The sequence below is a fragment of the Meles meles genome, chromosome X (assembly GCF_922984935.1).
Source record: "Meles meles chromosome X, mMelMel3.1 paternal haplotype, whole genome shotgun sequence".
Lineage (NCBI taxonomy): Eukaryota > Metazoa > Chordata > Mammalia > Carnivora > Mustelidae > Meles > Meles meles.
Window position 1 is genome coordinate 88,541,645 of NC_060087.1, and position 17,373 is coordinate 88,559,017.

The 17,373-nt window shown below is 35.6% G+C and overlaps 1 pseudogene; it reads left to right on the plus strand.

Moving 5' to 3' along the window:
* Window positions 1-6,938: 6,938 nt before the first annotated feature.
* LOC123934713 lies at window positions 6,939-8,037 on the plus strand (annotated as a pseudogene).
* The last annotated feature ends 9,336 nt before the right edge of the window (window positions 8,038-17,373 follow it).

Below are 17,373 nucleotides of genomic sequence, written 5' to 3' on the forward strand. Positions count from 1 at the left end.
ACATTTTAAAGAAGATTATTTTGAATTATTTGTCAGTTCATAGATCTCCATTTCTTTAGGGTCAATTTATGGAGCTTTATTAGTGTCATTTAAATGTGTCATATTTATCTTACTCTTCACAGTTCTTTTATCCTTTCGTTGGTATCTGCACATTTGAATAAGTAGTCTCCTCTTCCAGACTTTATTGGTTTGCTTTGGAATGAAAGGAGCTTCACAAGTCAGTTTAGCTCAAGGTACTATTTAGGTCAGCTGGTAGCATTCAAGGGTAGACAGAACTTGCTATCAGTGTCTTTTTTGGGGGTGATATTACTGCCTGTGATCTTGGGGAGTGGAGGGATACTCCTGCCTGGGCTCCATGGTTGGGTGTACCTATTGGCTGGGTTCAAGCAGGGTTTCATGTTGAGCTCTCTGGTTGGAAGGGGATGTTGGCTGTGTTCCAAGGTCAGCTGGGTCCACTAGTTAGTCTCTGCAACCACATCTGATTTGGTGGAGCTTCCAGCCGTGCTCCCCAAACAAGTAGATGGTGCCATTGGCTGGACTCCACATTCAAGTGGGACCACAGGCCAGGCTTCACAGTTGGAAGGGCTTCAGACTATGCTTTGAGATCTAATGGAGGAATGCAGGCTGTACCCATAGTTAAACAGAACAACAAACTGGGCTTTGCAATCAGGTAGGCTGTTGGCTGTGCTCGGCTGTTGTTCAACGTCACTAGTAAAGGTCTCTGGACACAGATGGGTGGGACTAGAGACTGTGTTCCACATTGGGGCTAGGTTGCTTTCTTTGCTGTCTGGTCAGCTGGGGCCACAAGCTGTGCTTTCCTATTGCCCAGACTCACTGGCTGAGGTTCCTGCCTGGGTTAGGTCATAAGGTGTGTTCAGTAATAAAGTAAGGCTTTAGGATTTGCTCTGCCATTGAGTGGGGTTACAAGCTGGGCTTAGTGGTACTATAAGATGGGCTCCAAGGCTTCTCAGGGTCACTTTTCAGTGATCTGGTTATGCAGAACCAGATGCTATGCTCAACAGTTGGGAGGGGCTACTGGCTTGGCTCTCTGCCCTGGTAGGTCATGGGATGGGCTCTGCACTTTCCACATGCTTTTGGCTGCACTTCCTGGAGGGTTAGGACTTGGAGACTATGCTTAGGGACTGGGAAAAATTATAAATTTGCTTTCTTGACAGGTAGGCCACAGGATATGTTCCACAGCTTCTGGACATCAGTGGCCATGATTCTCAGAGGGTCCGGACTGGTAGTTGCATTTAGTCGTTGAGTTAAGGCAAAATAGTTCCCCTGCCTGGACAGAGCCTTACAATGGGCTCCACTGGTATGGCTTATTGGTTAGGGATCCAAATTAGGAATAACTACCAACCAAACTCCTTGGCTAGAGGGAGCTATAGCTTCAGTTCTGAAATGGGCAGATCCACTGCCTGAGTTCTCTGCTCAGGAACCACTGTAAGCAGAAACATAGCCAGCCCAACAAGATCTGAATGCTGGTTGCTGTAAGTCCCTGCCCACTTCTCCATCTCTACCTAATACCCAGTGATCAAACTCAACAGAGTCCACCAGTGGTCCCCATGAGATGAAACCCACCTCCCAGAAAGTGTCCCACAATCCTGGGAAGCTGGATATCCATCTTGGGTTCTCATTTTCTTACTGGAGAAACCGTAAGTTCAGTGGGGCCCTGTCAACATGCTGGCCTCAGATAGAGGCAATGTGGTTAAAGTGAAGCCACTCTTCTGACCTTTCTAATGTGCTCTTTCCTGGCCTCTATGTTTCAGTCTCACCCTTGCATTCTGGGATTTTCAAAGTGGTTTCTTGTCTATGTATAGTTTTTAGATGATCTTCTTGTGAGGGGAACTGATGTCAGGAATGACCTATGTGCATTTCTTTTGAAGTATATTAGATACAGTGAAGTACTATGCACCAATTAAACAAGAAATTACTAATAAATTTGACATGGATGAATATAACATGATGTTTACTAAAAGAAACCATCCACACAAAAGAATACAAACTGTATGATTCAATTTATATGAAGTTCAAGAAAGATCAGAGAAAACTAATTTATGTTGATACAAGTCAGAAAAATTGTTGGCTCACTAGCTACAACTATTGATTGGAAAAAGGCATAAGAAAACTTTCCATAATGTAATAAGTGTTCTGTATCTTGAACACTGTGGTGGTTATAAGGGTGTTTTTATATGTAAACTGATATTGAGCTGTACAATATTTGTTTTAATTTTTGAAATGTGTACCTCAACTGAAAAAAAGTGAAATACCATGGGAAAAAAAGCATGTTAAAAAGATAAAATTGCTAATTTAAAAATCAATACATTTTGGGAGGAAGAGTTAAGATGCCAGAGGAGTAGGGGGACCCTAAGTTTGTCTTGTCCCTCAAACACTGCTAGATAGTTATCAAATCATTCTGAACACCCAAGAAGTCAATTGGAGGTTTGAGAGAACAAAACCTGCAAGTCTACAGAGAGAAAAATGACCAACTTTTGGAAGGTAGGATGAGCAGAGAGTTGACTTGGGGGGGATATAGTTATGACCAGGAGGGATTCTGATTATGGAGGCTACTGCAAAATATTATAAGCAGTGGAGCACAACATCTGAACTTTTAGAAGTCTGCTACAGTGAGGACTGGCCTGGCTTAAAGGTGCTCAAGTAGCAAAGTGGGGCAGAACCCTAGGTATGACAGCATGGTCTGAGGATCCACTGGGTTGCAATAATAAAGGATGGTGCCAATCACGCTGCATTGTTCCTAGGCATAGGAGCTGGGAAGTTGGGTGAGAGCAGTGGATCCTGGTGCCAGATTTCTGCTCTCCTTTACCAAAAACTGCTAACCACTGCATAGTTGAGCAACCGCTTTCCCAGGACTGACTGGCAAATGGCAAAAACATGGTGAGACCCTCACCTGGAAGAATAGCACAGGTTTATGCCACAGGAGTCCTTAAAATTTGGAGTTTTGAAACTCTATCTCATGCCTGATTAAAAAAATATACTTCAGACACAAGCAACAAGCAAGGTGAATGTTGGGTTTAGATAGAAACCAGGGATGCATAAGGGGTGACTGGTTGCTCTTCTCTGAGGACTCACTGAAGAGTTGGGAGGAGGGACTTCCAACTCCAGGTCTAGAGAGTGCAGTGTCATTATATTCATCCCCACATCAGCACCTAAAGCCTTCAAAGAGTAAAAGAGCACCGTTTAGTGGAAGCCAGAGTGGCTTACACCAAGCCCCATCCCCCCTGTAGCCTGGAGGTGCATTTCCACTGAAATAAGTCAGCCAGAGAATCAGCACAGCAGGCCCCTCTCAAGGAAGACCAGCACAAACAACTCATCTGCACCAAGTCTACTGATCAGAGTACTGCAAAGCTGTGGTTTTAGGAGAAATAAAATCTAGCTTCCTTTTTCATTTTATTCTTTCTTTCTTTTTCATTTATTTTCTTATTTTTTCAATTCCTTTTAAATTTTGTATTATTTTTTAATTTATATTTTTAAAATTGTTTTATTTTTATTTTATTTTTATTTATTTTATTTTATTTTGGGATCTAGATTCTTTTAACAAGCAGACCAAACACATTCAGGATCTAGGGGGGTTTCTGTGTTTTGTTTTGTTTTTTTGGTTTGTGGTTTTTTTTTTAATTTGTGTGTGTGTTTCTTTCTTCTTTTTCTTTCTGAACAAAATGACAAGACAGAGAAATTCACCCCAAAAGAAGGAAAAGGAAGTAGAACTCATGGCCAGGAATTTAATCAATACAAATATAAGATGTCTAAACTAGAATTTAAAACAATGATTATAAGAATACTAGCTAGGTTTGAAAAAAAGCATGGAAGACACTAGAGAATCCCTTACTGCAGAGATGAAAGAACTAGAATCTCGTCAGGCTGAAATTAAAAATGCTGAAACCGGGGCGCCTGGGTGGCTCAGTGGGTTAAGCTGCTGCCTTCGGCTCAGGTCATGATCTCAGGGTCCTGGGATCGAGTCCCGCATCGGGCTCTCTGCTCAGCAGGGAGCCTGCTTCTCCCTCTCTCTCTCTCTCTCTGCCTGCCTCTCTGCCTACTTGTGATCTCTCTCTGCCAAATAAATGAATAAAATCTTTAAAAAAAAATGCTGAAACCAAGATAATCCCAAATGAAGGCCATAAAATTGAGGATGGATAAGCAAAGGAGTGAATCAGTGACATATAAGATAAAACTATGGAAAATAATGAAGCTGAAAAGAAGGCATAAAGAATGGTAATGGACCACAAAAGTAGACTTAGGGAACTCAGCAACTCACTAAAATTTAATAACATTCATATCATAGGAGTCCCAGAAGATGAAGAGAAAGAAATGGGGGCAGAAGCTTATTCAGGCAAATTATACCTGAAAACTATCCTAATCTGGGGAAGACATCAATATCCAAGAAGTACAGAGAATTCTCATTAAACTAAAAAAAAAGCTGACCATCATCAAGGCATATCATAGTCAAATTCACAAAATAACACAGACAAGGGAAGAATCCTGCAATTGGCAAAGGGATAAAAAAAAGTACTTAACATACAATGGAAGACAAATCAGGTTCACAGCAGATCTGTTCACAGAAATCTCATAGGCCAGAAAACGCAGCATAAAATATTCAATGTGCTGAATTGGAAAAATATTCACTCAAGAATTCTTTATCCAGCAAGTCTGTCAATCAGAATAGAAGGAAAGATAGTTTCCTCTACAAACAAAAACTCAAGAGTTTCATCACCACAAAACCAGCCCTGCAAGAAATTTTAAGAGGGACTCTTTGGAGAAAAAAAAAAGACCAAAAGCAAGAAAGACTAGAAAGGACCAGAGAACATTACCAGAAACACCAACTTTACCAGTAGCACAATGGCACTAAATTCATATTTTTCAGTAATCATTCCAAGTGTAAATGGACTGAATGCTCCAATCAAAAGACATAGAACAGCAGAATGGATTAAAAAAAAAACAACAAGATCCGTCTGTCTTCTGCCTACAAGAGACTCATTCTAGACCTAAAGACACCTGCAGATTGAAAGTGAGGGAATGGAGAACTATCTATCATGCTAATGATGTAAAAAGAAAGCTGGAGTGGCCAGACTTACATCAGATAAGCTAGATTTTAGAACGAAGACTGTAACAAGAGATGAAGGAGGACATTAATATCATAATTAAAGAACCTATCCATCAAGAAGTTCTAACATTGTAAATATTTATGCCCCCAACTTAGGAGCACCCAAATATATTAATCAACTAATAATAAACATAAGCTCATTGATAACAATGTAATAATAGTAGGGGACTTTTAACAACCCACTTACAGCAATGGACAAATCATCTAAGCAGAAGATCAAACAAGGAAACAAGAGCTTTGAATGACACACGGGACCAGATGAACTGAACAAATATATTCAAAACATTTCATCCTAAAGAAGCAGAATACACATTCTTTTCAAGAGCACATGGAACATTCTCCAGAATAGGTCACAAACTGGATAACAAATCAGCCCTCAACAAGTACAAAAAGATCAAGTTTGTACCATGCATATTTTCAACCTGCAACATTATGAAAATTGAAGCCAACCGCAAAAAAAAAAAAAAAATTGAAAAGAACTCAAATACATGGAGGTTAAAGTACATCTTACTAAATAATGAATGTGTTAACCAAGAAACTAAAGAAATTAAAAAATTATACATATGTATATATAAAAGCAAATGGAAACTGAAAACATGACAGTCCAAAATCTTTGGGATGCAACAAAGAGGGGAATTATATTTTAATACAGGACTACCTCAAGAAGCAAGAAAAGTCTCAAATACACAACCTAACCTTACACCTAAAGGAGCTAGAAAAGGAACAGCAAATAGAGCCTAAAGCCAGCAGAAGAGGGGAAATAATAACGATTAGAGCAGAAATAAACAATACAGAAACAAAAAGCCAATAGAACAGATTAACGAACCTAAGAATTGGTTCTTTGAAAGATTAATAGAATTCATACATCCATAGCCAGACTTATTTATGAAAAAGAAAAGAGAAAGGACCCAAACACATAAAATCATGAATGAAAGAGGAGAGGTCACAACCAACAACACAGAAATACAATCAATTATGAGACTATTTTAGAAAAATTATATGCCAACAAAATTGTAATCTGGAAGAAATGGAAAAATTCCTAGAAACCTAAAAACTACCAAAACTGAAACAGGAAGAAACAGAAAATTTGAACAGACCCATAAACAGCAAAGAAATTGGATCAGTAATCAAAATCTCCCAACAAACAAAAGTCCTGGGTAGGATGGCTTCCTAGGGGAATTCTACCTGACATTTAAGATTTAATACCTAGTCTCAAACAGTTTGAAAAATAGAAACAGAAGGAAAACTTCTAAACTCATTCTAGGAAGCCAGCATCATCTTGATTCCAAAACCAGACTAAGACCCCACTAAAAAGGAGAATTACAGATAAATATACCTGTTGAACACAGATGAAAAAATTCTCAATAAAATGCCAGCAAATCAAATTCAACAGTACATTAAAAGAATTATTCACCATGATCAAGTGGGATTTATTCCTGGGCTGGGGGGATGTTCAATATTCAAAAATCAATCAACTTGATATACCACATTAATAAAAAGGATAAGAACCATATGATCCTTTCAATAGATGCAGAAAAAGCATTTGATAAAGTACAGCATCCTTTCTTTTGATAAAGACCCTCAACAAAGTAGGGATAGATGGAACATATCTCAATATCATAAAGACCATATAAAAAAAGTCCCACAGCTGATGTCATCCTCAATGGCGAATAACCCAAAAGCCTTTCCTATAGTCAGGAACAAGACAAGGATGTCCACTCTCACCATTACTATTTAACAAAGTACTGGAAATCTTACCCTTAGCAATCATACAACAAAAAGAAATAAAAGTAGGCATATGAGTTGATGAAAACTTTGTGTAGAAGCTGATGATATAGAGGGCAAAACTAGACAATAATTCTAATAATAATTCTAACTAGAATTATTACAATATTATAATTATAACCTAAATATTAGGTTAACTTTTAGTTTTGTTGACTGTTTCCTTCATTGTGTAGAAGACTTTTCTTTCTTCTCCTTCTTTTATAATTAGAATAATAATTCTAATAATAATTCTAATAATTCTACCTGGATATGTAGAAACATGAATGATTTTTCTCTCTTTACTGGAAAAAGAAGTTGAATTCGAGCCATTTGGCACCTTACACCATATACACTCTGTTCTCAGTTCAACAAGAGGGGAAATTTACCTTTCAGATATATAAGGCTGACATGACATGTAGAGGCTTTTGAGAATATCATTAAAGGCTCCAGAACTTTTTGATGTAGTTTATGGAAACTGCCAGCTTTATTGACATGGATGATGAAATATGGCACTACTTTCTAGTATTTGAGAAGTATAAGGATGGAGATATGCTCTTTGTGACCATAGGCTACATGACAGTCTATAAGTACTATGTGTATCCAGAGAAAACTCAACCCAGTGTAAGTCAGATGCTGATATTTACTCCATTTCAAGGTGTAGGTCATGGTGCTCAACTTCTTGAAACAGTTCATACATACTAAATTGCATCTCCTTCTCTTCTTGATATTACAGAGGAAGATCCATCCAAAAGCTTTGTGAAATTAAGAGACTTTGTACTTTTGAAGCTTTGTCAAAATTTTCTCAGGAAAATCTGACGCAAGGTTTTAACAAACTTATGACAATAGAGGCACAACAAGTTCAAAATAAATAAGCAACATGCTAGATGGGTTTATGAAATTCTTTGACTACTGGTAACTGACATGATTGATTCTAAACCATACTGAAGCTATAGACTGGACATTAAAAGAAGACTAATTTGCCCACATGAGAAAAAACAGGGAGATCTTGCTAAAATGAGAAAGAAGTGACAAACCGGATGAACCAAATAGAAATTTGCACCAAAAGTATGTACCATTAAGAGCTGGAAGAAAGCTTTCCGGGACTTGTGAAAGATTACCAATGTATTATTGGATGCCTCATTCAAGAGTAAAGATTACTGGACTCTGTACAGGAAGTTTGCAAATTTCTGTGCATTGTGTTGTGAAAAAGCTAATGATGAATTTAATTTTAAAATCTTGTAACATTTATTAACACTAAAAGTTATTTATCTTGTCTTTGAATATTTTCTTTTGGAGCGATTGTATATTTGAAAATAGTGTTTAGAGTCTATGCATATATATTACATTTAAAAAACATACAGCTTCTGATATACCACTGTAATTGCTTCCCTTCTTAATGGCATAATAAATGCTTAGTTGTGATTAAAAAAAACTTATAGAACTCAACACCAAAAAATGAATTATCCACTTAAAAAATGGGCAGATGTCATGAATAGATATTTTTCCAAAGAAGACAACCAGGTGGCCAACAGATACATGAAAAGATGCTCAACATCACTCATCATCAGAGAAATAAAAATCAAAACTACAATGAGATACCACCTCACAGAGTGGCTAAAATCAATAATGCAAGAAACATGTGTTGGTGAGAGTGTGGAGAAAAAGAAACTCTCTTGCATTGTTAGTGGGAATGCAAACTGGTGCAGCGACCATGGAAAACAATATGGAGGTTCCTCAAAAGGTTAAAAATAGAACTACCTCACAATCCAGCAATTGCACTACTAAGTATTTACCCAAAGAAATTAAGTAATTTAGTAAATTAATTAAACTATTAATTCACAGGGGAAATTGGAGGGGGAGACGAACCATGAGAGACTGTGGACTCTGAAAAACAATCTGAGGGTTTTGGAGGGGTGGGGGGGTGGGAGGTTGGGAGAGCCTGGTGGTGGGTATCATGGAGGGCATGCATTGCGGGGAGCACTGGGTGTGGTGCATAAACAATGAATTCTGGAACACTGAAAAGAAATTTAAAAAATAAATAAAAATAAAAAAATAAAGACATAAAAAATTAAAAAAAGAGACAGTTGAAAGAAACTAAAAATAAACCATTGAATTTACCTATTAAAAAACTACTAATTCAAAGGGATACACACACTCCAATGTTTATAGCAGTATTATCTACAATAGGCAAATCATGGATACAGTTCAAGGGTCCATTGATGGATGGATGGAAAAAGAATATGTGGTATATATATACCATGTAATATTACTCAGCCATAAAAAATAATGGAATCTTGCCATTTGCAGTGATGTGAATGGAACCAGAGAGTATTATGCTAAGCTAAATTAGTCAGTCAGAGAAAGACAAACATCATGGGATTTCACTCGTATGCAGAATTTAAGAAACAAAAGAACTGAGCAAAGGGGAAGAAAAGAGAGAGAGAGGCAAACCAAGAAACAGACTCTTAACTATAAGGAATAAACTGATTGTTACAAGAGGCGGGGAAGGTAGGGTGGATTGGTGAAATAAGTGATAGGGATTAAAGGGTGCACTTACTGTGATGAGCACCCAATGTTGTATGTAAGTGTTGAACCACTAAATTGTACACCTGAAACTAATATTATGCTGTGTGTTAACTGGAATTTAAATAAAAACTTTTTAAAAATTCCTTCTTTGATATAAACATTTCTTTGCTGATTGTTCTGTTCTATCCTGTCCTTAATCCAGTATCTTCAGATATTGCCCATTCAAAACAAAGTTTCAAGCCTCCTTGGCATTACAGGGGGAAACGACAAGGCCACCAAAAGTGAGAGCAATTAATGATCCTAAGACAAAAGGAGTCTAATTGACAACTCTACTTTAGTGGAAAGCCAGGAATTAAGCCCAGACCAATGCCTCAAGGATTTTTTTCCAGAGCATAGAAAATCCATGTTGGATTTCTCATCTCTATTCACATGCATTAATAAACTATGTGTATCTTTAGATACTCTGTAGTTCATTAGGGGCTTTGTTTTCTCTTTCTTCTAGCCTTGCTATGCCTTCATTAGCCTCTTGCTATATACCTAGGTAGGTTAGTACTAAACACTTAATCATTGTCACTTTGTTTATATGGCTTCATATATGATGGCATTAGTCTTCTCCATTAATACTTCTTTTTCAGAAGTTTCCTGGAAATTCTCTGAGGTTTTCATTTCAAGTGAACCATAAAATTGTTTTGATTACTTGTATCAACCCTAGAGGTAGATATTAAGATTACCCACATTTTATATTTATGAACTCAGGAAACTAAGGTAACATACAAGTTAAGGAACTAACTTGCAATCACATGACTAATAAATGGCAGAGCTGAGAAATAAATTCTTATTTATCAGATTGCCTATTATACTGAGACTATCAAATATGTAAACATCCTGGAATAAACCTCCCTGACAATTTATAAAGGCCAGACAGTGGGCCTTGTGAATATTCTCACACATATATTTTTATGAAAAAATGATGATAACTTCTATTTAAAGTACATGTAAGAATAATTCTGATACAGCCTTGTCCTTCTTTTATGGGTGCCCTAGATGGTCAGATGGCTCCTTCAGGCTTTAGAGTCCTCAAGAAAGACCACAGAGGGTCCTGCTCTTGGCTTGTTAATCCCAAGAAGAACTGTGTCTATACTGCAACTCTAATCTGCTATCTCAGAGTGGGACAAGAGTTGGTTGGTTGGTTGTTGTTGTTGTTGTTAATTCCTGTGCACTGTGATAATGCAGTTGTCAGGTCTTCAGCAATTTTATTTTTAAAAAATCTTACTATTAAATCACTCTAAGTGATCTACCTCACAGTTTCACTAGCCATTTGCTGCCTGTAGGATTTTAGTATCAACTCAGGAACACAAAATCCCCAAAATGAAGCAAACTCAAACTTGTATGCTTGTGAGCAGTGTGTCAGAGGGAGTTCATTTCTCTCCACTGGAAGCACTTTGTCCTTTACCACCATGTTCCCACACATTTGACCAGAGATTTGTCAGAGGGAGTTCATTTCTCTCCACTAGAAACACTTTGTCCTGCACCACCATATTCCCACACATTTAACAAGCAATTTCTCAGCCCCCTTTGACCCTGGCAGTGACTCACTGACTAGTTTGTCTTTTTCTGTATCTGAGCGCTCAACTTCAGGAAGCTCTTTTCTCCTGTTCTTGCAATGAAGGTGGGCAGCCAACATACATTCTTGTGGCCATACTATTTGCTTATTATAGGCAGTGTTGGTTATTGGTCCAGGCCTATGACTTAATAATTGTTACATGCTTTGTATATTATCTAATGAAAATTTGTTTTAAATAAATTTACCTTTAAGGTATCAAATTTTATTAACTCACCAATAAGGGAACCAAGAAGATGACAAAGTCATTTGAAAGAGAGTGTGCCAGGTCAGAGAGGATTTTGAAATGGAATGATTACAAGTGTGGGAACTAGGGATGCTTACATAAACAAGTAGGTTTTTATACTAATTAACATTCCCTTTCACTTGTTTTAAACAAATAATGTCCTTAAACACATAATGTTCCAGTTATTATCAAGGAAGCTTGTAACTGGATGGTACACGCTATCAGTCAGAAGATAACAAAAAGGTGCATTTAAGTAGCAAATGTTCAGAATATATCTGCCTGAGATTGGGGACTGGTTTTATCTTCTGACAATAGTGTGTAAATAGAGACATCTATCAGGAAAGCATAAAACATAGTCAACAGAGATTGGAAATAGATCACAAAGTAGTTAGTGCCAGCAATTTTTTTAAAGCTGAAACAAAGACACAGAATGTATAGTTGGCCATTTCTTAGCTTGGGGACGATTTCTTTTCTTTGACTGTCATTCCTCTGGATTCCGCCTCCAAAAAGCAATAATCATTCTCACTTTAACTTACTGTTTGAATAATCATTTTGTACAAATTTTGAATATAACAAAAAGTAGACATATGCTTATTTATATACTGTTATTATCATCATGATCATCAGAAAGTTTTTTACTTGTGTTATTCCTTTAAATCAGTTTCCAACATCTAGGAAAATTTTCCAAATAAAATTCCAAAGTAAATCAATATTAATGGTAACAAATTAATTTTGTTTATGAACTTCGGCTTTCAGAGTGTGTTCTTTCTACACATAACCTCAGATAGTCATGAAAGTGCATCAATAACATTACTAAATGTACACATTCCTTCTTATTGAATAATTAACAACTTTCAGGATGAGAAACTACCAAGACGTGATAACTTTTGCTGGAAGATTATGAAAGGAATACAAAGCTGTGTTTTATTTTTTTAAGGATTTATTTATTTATTTATTTATTTGGGAGAGAGAAAGAGAGAGAGAGAACAAGTGCACATGGGTGGGGGGCAGAGGGAGAAAATCTTCAAGTGGACTCGCAAGTGAGCATGGAGCCCTGCGCAGGGCTTGATCTCATGACCCTGAGATTGTGACCTACCCAAAACCAAGAGTCAGGCGTTTAATTGACTGAGCCACCTAAGTGCCTCCAAAGTTGTCTTAAATGGTCTTTATTACTTCAGAAATGCCCTTTACCATTTTTACCTTATTTTTGCCTCATCCAAAGCTATAGAATGAGGACCAAGAAATTCATCTCCATCTGTTTGCAATACCTGTTACTCTGCAGCAGTCCCCAGAATTCCCCCCAAATTTCCAAGGTTCCTGACCTGCCAGAAAAGATATTTCCTACCTGAGGCTGAGAACTTTTGGATAACAAAACAAGCACCAGTTCCCTGAAAGGTCTCTTTAGGCATTGTTCTCAAGTGTAATATTTGTTTCTTGATGGTAGGCTTATTAATTCTAATTCAGTGACTTTACCTTCAAATGTGACATTTCTTATATGGTTGCAGTTACAAATTTGATTTGATATCTGATAAACTACAGTATTGTTTCAATAACTTCTGTCAACTTCAGATATAGACATTAAGATTACACACACTTTATAGCTGAAGACAATGAGGCACCCCAAAGTTGAGGAACATATTTAAGATTATACAACTAATAAGTAGCATAATTGAGAAACAAATTCATATCTAACAGTCTGCTTGTCATAATGGAAATATCAAATATGTAATCATCTTGCCATATGTCTCCCTAGCAATATATAAAGAGTGGGCCTTTTGAACAGTTTCCCATATATCTAGAATCACCATCTTTAAGTCTTTTTATTCCACTGAAAATTGACATTTATGACCAATTTTTACATTAAAATGTCATAATATAGACATATAGGAAATTTTATGTTTCTGGATTTTAATGGACTATACTCCATATTGCAATATTCTGAGGAATTAACCTTTTGAGTCCCAAAGTTTGGTGACATGAGCTAAAACATAACATTCTTAGCATGGGGCTTTTGGATAATCATTTGAATTTCATACCACTTAAGAAGTGAAATACTGTTGTTACCCTATGATTTCGACAGTTAGAATTTTAAAAAGAGGAGTACAAAGAAAAGAAGAAAAAAGGAAAAGAAGAAAGATTTAAAAAAAAAAAAACTCTGCAGTAATAGACTGTCCAAATAGAGAATATCAAGCCCAATACCTTAAACATCCCAATACAAAAAATCACAATTGGATTTTTCTTATTAATTTCTTTTGGTCCTCCCATAGTCTCTAATTCTTGTTCCATTCCTCTTGAATCAACAGTCTACCTCTTGAAGTTTGTTTCTGAGTTGATATAGTCTTGGAAAACTTGGATTTCCTGTCTTTTATACAATCCATTTCATTGCAGCTCTAAGGCCAACCTTCTCGGGACTTTCTTCCATTATACCCAACCATCGATCGATAGCTTATGACAAGAATCCTTAGGTTCATGTGTGCAGGGGAGGAAGATAGAAGAATGACAGGTTTTGGTTAATTTATTAGAATGATAGACTATATCAGGATAGGAGACTGGATTTCCCTATTGGATAAAATATGTAAATATATGGACCTAACCATGACCTTTTCTTAGAGACTTAGGCAATACCTGTTAAAAGTTAAAGTAAAACAATGGAGGACATTAAGAGAAGGAAAGGAAAAGTGAATTGGGGTAAATCAGAGGGAGAGACTAAGCATGAGAGACCATGGACTCTGAGAAACAAACTGAGAGTTTGGGGGGGATAGGTGAGCCTGGTAGTGGGTATTAAGGAGGACACTTATTGCACGGAGCACTGGGTATGGTGCGTAAACAGCGAATCTTGGAACAATGAAAAAATAAAAAAAAGTTAAGGGGTTTTTTTTTTATTAAAATTGTACTGAATGTGTATATTGCTTTGGAGGTAATAAACTTCTGTAATATGAACTCTCTCCAAAAAAAGTTAGTGTAAACCATTTTATGAATTATGAGTGACAAATCTCCAGGGCTTTAAAAAACTTCCTGTAAAGTGTGGACCACAATCATCACTGATAAGTAAGGAATAATGACCTAGTAATAAAATCTTGTACATAAATTTGTAAAGAGTTTTTGTGTCTGCCCATGCACATAAGAACATGCTTCTACATATACTGAAGAGGCAGTTGATGAAATATATTTACATCAATAGTACTTTAGCTATACAAAATTAACGTAGGAGTTGATTTTCTCTCTTTGATCTGATGGTTGTTCTATAATGTATATCTGAAAAAAAATAATTGTTCCTCTAACACCAAATATACTTCAGTCTGTTTTTCATTTCTTCTTTTATAAGGTGAGCGAATAAGCCTTTTGTATTATCTTCTAGCCATCTAAAAACTGCCAAAAATGATTTGTGTGTAAGAGACATCTTGACAGTTTTATTACTCTCAAATTAGGGTTAGATTTTGGAGAAGAAAATAACAAAAGGGCATATCTATTAGGAGAAACTGGCAGCTCAATTAAAATTAGAACGTAGTTACCTAAGAACAAGGAACAATTTTATTATTGGGTAAGTTGTTAACAAAGTGAAAATGCAACATTTAAAATAAACATAGCACCTGAAGTCAATAGAATAATGTATGTCAACTATACTTCAATAAAAAGAACTATAAAATAAAATAAAATAAACATCGCAAAAAGAAGCAGAGGAATAAGTAAAAAGTTTAGTTTTTCCTTAAATGCAGAATCTATGAATATGATGAGGCAGCATAAAATGATAGAGGTTAACTATTTTGAGTTGAAAATATACATACACGTGAAGCATACTAAATCTTTTGGCCATCTGTATAGAATATATGAAAAATAATGTCTGTATAATCTCATTGTGAATGCAAATTGTATATTCTAAGATTATTTTTCATTCTAACTGTTTAGTCCTCTCCTTTCTATTATTCCTAGGTTGCTCTTCTTTATATTAATGTATCATTATATGTATATATGTAAGCATACAGACCCAGATACACACAAATGTATTCATATTATAGAAAGGTTTAACCTTAAGCTTTAAAATATTGTTAACTTCTCAAAATATTATAAGGTGATGCATATACCATATTGATTTTACTATCTTAATTTGATTTAAAGTGAATACTTTTATATGTAAAACTCTAATAAAAATTATTGCATTGCAACTTGGTATGTTTGATGCTTTGTGTCTATGGATTTTGCTTTTCTTTGGAATTTTCCAGGTATCCCAAAATATTCACTCATTATTTTTGAAGTCTCAAAGTCAACTAGAGAACTTAGAAATTAAGTTGACATTAAAAAAACTACAATCATTGCCATTAAAATTTTGACTTTGTAATATTTCAGTGAAAACCTATATTATAATACAATCCAAATGGAAAAACTGTAGGTCCACATATTTTGTAGCATTGTCTGAAGTTGGCAAGAACCAATCCTTTTATAAAAACTTGACTTAATATAATTCAGTTTCTCATTATTATCTTAAACATTTAATGAGTAATGGCAACTTCCAAGAGCAGCAAAATCAGGTATACTAGGAAGTTCAGATTAGTCTTTTATAATATTATAATCCCAAACAATGCAAATCAAGGAGAAAACACGTGGGAGAACTTAGGTGGGTTATGTGTTCCATAAAGCAGAGTATTCTACATATTTCTTATTTTCACCATTGTAAAAAATTTGATGATACTCCCCAGTTTGTATTTTTTATAAAGTATATAATATATTAGAGTACAAATGATTTTTATAACCATTTTAAAGTATTTATAAATAAATGCTTATAAATAAAATGAAAAGAAATGAATTTTGGATATTTACTTCCTAGGTCAGACTAGATAGTCTTATTTGTGCTCTGGAGTATACGTATCTCTTTCTGTGGAGATTATTTCTCCACTACCTGTTTGGTCATGCCACTCTGCTACCAAAAGCCCTAAATGTTCTCTGTTCAACTTTAGGGGATCATGTCAAGCATTTCCCAAAATATTAGTTCCAATTTATACTCCAGCAGTGTACAAACCTTTAGTTTCTCCTAATCTTCACCAATACTTGGTATATTCAATATTTTATATTCGGTATGTTTATTTTTTATGTTCCACTGGCTTCTTTTTAAAGCATTTTTTAATACTGAAGAAAATTACAAAATAATACCAAAAACAATAAAAGAGCAACTCTCAGAGTAGAACCTTTTCATTCTTAATAACAGTCTCTCAAGGTCTTCCCATTTTAAATAACAAAGTTTATCAGTTCTCTGTTGACAATGTTGCCATGTTTCAAAGAACAATGTTTCTTAGTATTATGTCCTTGATAAACAGCAGAACTGATTTTGCAATTTTGCAAAAATTCTCACGAACAGAAACTGTTTTTAGAGAATTGTAGTATTGAGAAGCTTTAGTTTCTGAAATTATATTAGAGCTCTTGAGAGGATGTGCTGTTAGAAATCATATCAGATATTACGTGACCAAAATAAATGGACTTTAATCTGGGAGAGATCAAAAATGCTTTGTATGCTAAAAGAGCCTCAGGAAAAGCTGACCAGCCTTTTCTCCCACTTCTTTTAGGGCTAAACAATTTTTTCTTACTTGCCCAGTAATGTATTCCTATCCTTTTTGGCATTCTTATAATTTTAAGGTTAAAGATACATAAGTCTCTACCTACAATTGTCACATCTTAGAAATAATGAACAAATTGCAACAACAACAAAATAAATAAATAAAATAGCAGATGAAACAAAAATGTCAGCTTTATTCAGAGGGGAAAGTGAATTGCAGATTACTGCTCATTATGAGAATGAAATGAAACTAACAGAACCCAAGATTTGAGCAAACTATCCATCAGCCTAGAGGCCTTTTTAGTCTAGAAGCAGAACCTTCAAGTTGCACCATTTATGCTTTCTTCACAGGAAAATGAATATTGGGGATAAGGAAGAACATTGTTAATTTCTTACGGCTTTTACCAGTTTCTCTACCCTGGTGTTCATTTCTTTCTTATTAAAATATAAGAACCAGCTTAGGGATATTTTTGTTTATCCAGTCATATGCATTGAAAAACATTTCTATGTTTGTGTTTTTGTTTGTTTTTTTTTTTACTTTGGCTTATTCTGATTTTACTATTGACACA